This window comes from Tupaia chinensis, unplaced genomic scaffold (genome assembly GCF_000334495.1).
Source record: "Tupaia chinensis unplaced genomic scaffold, TupChi_1.0 Scaffold000617_2, whole genome shotgun sequence".
Taxonomy (NCBI): domain Eukaryota; kingdom Metazoa; phylum Chordata; class Mammalia; order Scandentia; family Tupaiidae; genus Tupaia; species Tupaia belangeri.
The window spans coordinates 288,787-293,936 of NW_006160137.1; the positions used below are offsets into that span (position 1 = coordinate 288,787).

The 5,150-nt window shown below is 41.5% G+C and overlaps 1 pseudogene; it reads left to right on the forward strand.

The window, feature by feature from the left end:
• Positions 1 to 4,365: 4,365 nt before the first annotated feature.
• On the forward strand, positions 4,366 to 5,150 carry LOC102487484 (thioredoxin-dependent peroxide reductase, mitochondrial pseudogene; annotated as a pseudogene).

Below are 5,150 nucleotides of genomic sequence, written 5' to 3' on the forward strand. Positions count from 1 at the left end.
GAGGGACATGTGCTTCCCCGAGAGAGAGAAAGAAAGCATTTCCTAGGAGGGGTGACTATGCCGTAATCCCCTCTCCTTCATTCTTCGCTCAGAATTTTAGACTCGCACACGTACACACCTGGCATGTTTTTTTTCAGCCACCAAGAACTGCATAGTTATCCACCATACCATAAGCTGACCCATGATTATTTTTTCAAATGTGAACAAAAACGTATTTATTACAAAAACAAAACAAAACAACCAAAATTCAACATTGTATTGAGCTACAATATAGCAGCAGAGGGACCAGCAGTTAGCGTAATGGCTAAGTCGCTGGACTTCCATGTAGTCAACTGAGGTTCGAGTCCTGGACCCAGTGGCTTAAACTCACACTGGGCGCATGTGCATGCGTATCCGAGATCCCAAGAGGAGAATGGAAGAGAAGGAATTGTGACATGGCCATCCCCCAGGGGGTGATTTCTCGCTTTCTGTCTCTGTCTCTCTGTCTTTCTTGTGAGTGCATGTGCCCTATAGTAAAAACCTCTCCAAAGAAATAAAAAGAAAAAGGGTTTTCTCAAGTTATAACACATTGGATGGAGGAATAGCCTTCTACATAGGTAGTCCAGTGTCTTAAATCCAGATAATATCAGAAACCTGATAACCCTGCAGTCTGTGGTCCTACAGATAGATTTTGGCCTGTGCTCAGAGCTCTAAGCAAAACCAGGATAAGGAGTAATTGTCCAGTTGATAGAGGGAAATATATATATATATATTTTAACTTCTTCATTCCATTCACAGCAACCTTTGATGGTGGAGGTATATCTTTAGTATGTAGCCATCAGTTATTTATGAGAATTAATTTAGTTCCAAACTTGGCAACTTCCAACTCAAAAGGCCAAATCAGGCCTATCGCCTGTTCTATGGGAAAAAAAAAATAAATAAAGTTTCATTGAAAAGTCACAACATCCATTCAGTATTGCCTCTGGGTACTTTAGCACTACAACAGAGCTGAGTAGTCTCATAGCTAAGGCCACGTGGACCATAAGATCTAACATATTTACTATCTCTCTGTGTCTTTAGAGAAAATTTGGCAACCTCTAATTTAAGTAGTTTATATAAGACTCATATATAACATAGTATTTGGCACACATTAAGTGCTAAAAATTACACGTGTTCTCAGTTTTATTTTTAAACTTGAATCTTCATAACGGATATCTTTATTATTGGCAATTAGATGTTAGACACCGTGGGGAAGCCATCCTTGCTAACACTGGCCCGTCTCCCTGTTTTATCTAAAGGCTTATATTTGTCATTGCAGCCATATGGGTTTTTATGAGTGCAAAGATCATGCCTAATTCAACCATATGGAAATTATTTTAACTTAAAAGCATTAAAAACCAATAGATGATTTCATCTTTTATATATGCAGTAATTAAAAAAGCCAAGATATCTTACTTTTGGATGCCAGGACTAATGCATGTAAAGTTTCTTTTTATCATTAATATTGAGCATAAAAGGGGAAATAAAAGTGAGATTCAATTAAGGTGTAATACTAATGGTCGTCACATATGAGAATTAAGAATGTGCTGGCATAGTAGAATAAGACTCATGAATTCTACGATCTATTTTCCATTCACTTGCAGCACCTGATGAAAATAGTTCAGCATTAAAATTAAAATCTTATGATGTGGCAACACACTAAATTATGTTTAGCATTCGATAGGAAGAAATCTCTCCTGGAAAATGCAGGAAATATACCTACTTAGTATGTTTGAGTACATTTAATGAAGACGTTGCTATAGAAAGCAATTTGCGAACAGGTAGATACATAAAGGAAAATCAGAGTGAGGACGGATGTTGGCGCAGTGGTAAATGTGACACTTTTTGAGGCTGATCCATGTGGGATGATTCTGGGTTGGTATCTAGAGACGTCTCTGAGTACACCAGGCATGCACCTACCCATGATCCAAAGCTAGCAGAAATTCAGGGGGAAGAAAGGAATCACAGAGTCAAGATCCTATGGGAGATGCTGTCTCTTCCTCTTTGTCTTTCTCTCCATCTCTGACTCATAGAAGAAATAAATAAATCCACTTTTAAAAAGAAACTAAAGAGCAACTTGTTAAATAAAATGATATTAGCACGATGTCCTTGCAAGGAGGCTTCAGGGTTGAGCTCAGGTCTGAATGGACAAGGAAATGACTAATCTGGGGAAGTCTGGTTGTATTACGTTAGATCCTTACTATCTCAGAGAGGCAGAGATGGTCATGCCTCATAAAGTCTCAGGCCTCTGCCGAGGTCAAATTTGAAGTACCCATAGCTTGTTTTCAAGGCCTGGCCAGCTCATCTTGTAGCACTTATTCACCTTGTTGAATGAAATTGAATCCTCTCCCTACAACGTTAGTATTGTGATCACAAAAATGTCCCATAGCTGCACTACCCACTGTAGTGGCCCCAACACAAGTGGCTGCTGAGCACTGGGCATGTGGGCTACTGCAATTAAGACACTAAACTTTGAATTTTGTTTAGTTTTAATTAACTTAAATAGCCACACCTGGCTAATGGCAACCACACTGGATGTCGCAGGCTCTACTTTGAATAAATCTTAGATTATCTTTAGTACAAACGAAAACACTGGGAACTTTTATTTTATGAATGGTTTTTAATTACTGTTGATGGTGTCCCTAACTACAGAGGAGACTAGATTTGACCTACTGCACTCCATATCTCTCCCTACTCTCTCGTCCTTCAAAAGGTGCTTGCCTATCCAATATATTAATTCAGTAAAAGGTAGCCAATAAGAATAAAAATGGTGGGACCAGCAGTTAGCATAATGGCTATGTCGCTGAATTCCCATGCAGCCAACTTAGGTTCAAGTCCTGGACACGGTGGCTTAAAACTCACGCCAGGCACGTGTGCATGTGTGCCCAAGATCCCAAGAGGTGAATAGAGGAGAAGGGATTGCAGCGTGGCCATCCCCCCTGAGGGGTGATTTCTCGCGTTCTGTCTCTCTGTCTCTCTCTGTCTTTCTGGCAAGCACATGCGCCCTATAGCAAAAAAAGTCTTTCAAAAAAAAAAAAAAAGGAATAGAAATGGCAGTTCTCACCAGGCAACTGTGAGTAGAGGATGATTATACCTCTAAAAATGTTTCATGGGAGCCAGACTGTGGTGTGATGGTAAAACACGACATGCTGTGAGGGTGACCCACATGGAAATGTTCTGGCTTCACATACAGAGACCTCCCTGCATACACCCAGTACACATATACCTGTGATCCAGGGCAGACTGAAGGTGGGGATGGATCATAGTACCAAGACCCTGATGGGGAGGGGGGTTGCTATCCCTCTGTCTCTATCACTCTCACTCATGAAGAAATGAATAAAGAAACTTTTTGGTAAAGCTTTAAAGAATAGAATGTGCTTTCTACAAGTATTGATTTTTTTTTTTTTTTTGAGAAGTTTTTGCTATAGGGCACATGTACTCACCAGAAAGACAGAGAGAGACAGAGAGCAAAAAAATCACCCCCCAGAGAGGATTGCCATGCCACATTCTCTTCTTCTCCATTCTCCTCTTGGAATCTTGGGCATGCACCCACACACACCCACCTGGTGTGAGTTCAAGCCACCGGGCCCGAGACTTGAATTGTGGTCGACTACATGGGAGTCCAGCGACATAGCCATTACGCTAACTGCTGGTCCCCAACATGTATTGATTTTTATACAGTTATCACATCTGTATTTCAGAGAGAGTGCCACATTCCAACAAGTAATTGGAAAGACTGGGTCCACATTCCTCTAGTCACTTACTAGCTACATCACTACACACTTATTAGGTGGTTTTGCTTCCAGGTAACTCCTACATAGGGCCACCTCAGCCTCATAGCAGATATGATGTAGCCAGTCTTTAAGTTCAATTTTGGGAAAGTGAAATCTGTGTAGCTTTTTTTAAAGAATTATTTATTTAATTTTATGTATTCATTCATTTAATGTAGCCAGAGAGAGAGAGGGAGAGAAAGTGAGGAAGCAAGCCACCAAGTCCGGGACTCAAACCGTGGTTGGCCATGTGGGAGTGTCCAGTGCCTTAACTACCACGCCACCTTCTGGTCCAGAAAGCTGCATTTTCTGATAAGAGGACATGGCCAACTCCTTTTCATTTTATTTGAATTCCACCTATCTGGCTTGATCCATAGGGACAGCTTTAGCTCAACCACCTTAATCTATCTGTTTGCTGTCATGGTACACTTTCAGTTGTCTATATTCCAAGTTCTTTTTAAATTTTGTGTGTCAACTTTTAAACACAACTTTTAGGGTGAATGGAAAATTAACATTTGGGGTAGGACCTGCCTTTCCTGCGTCTCCACCAGCCCCACGGCTCCTGTGCACACTGAAGATGCTTGCGGCTGCAGGGAGGTTGCTCTGGGCCTCTGTCCCCCAACAAGTGAGCACCATTCCTTGGGGGAATTTCTGCCTCTACAGCCCTAAGGCCTGCTGCTTCTGGAAGAACTTGCTTGACAGACCTTTTGTGGTCCGGTTCTGGACAAACAAAGTCTGCTGTTAGCAGCAGTTCCTTGCACCTGGCTCCCGCCATCACTCAGCACGTGGCCTTTTTTAAGGGTACATTTGTTGTCAAAAGAGAGTTCAAAGACCTAAGCCTTGACTTTAAGGAGAAATATTTGGAACTTTTCTTCTATCCTTTGGATTTCACCTTTGTGTATCCTATAGAAATGATTGCTTTTAGTGACAAAGCAAATGAATGTCGTGGCGTGAACTGTAAAGTTGTTGCAGTTTCAGTGGACTCCCACTCCAGCCATCTTGCCTGGACAAATACATCAAGGAAGAATGGCTGTTTGGGTCACATGAACATCACACTCTTGTCAGATATAACTAAACAAATGTCTCAAGACTATGGCGTGCTATTAGAAGGTCCTGGTCTTATACTAAGAAGTCTCTTCATAATTGACTTCAATGGAGTCATCAAGCACCTGAGTGTCAATGGTCTTCCAGTAGGCTGACACATGGAACAGACGCATGGAAGAGACCCTCTGCTTGGTGAAGGCATTCCAGTTTATGGAAATCCATGGAGAAGTCTGCACAGCAAATTGGACACCAGCTTCTCCCATAACCAAGCCAAGTCTAACTGCTTCCAAAGAGTACCTTGAGAAGGACAATCAGTAG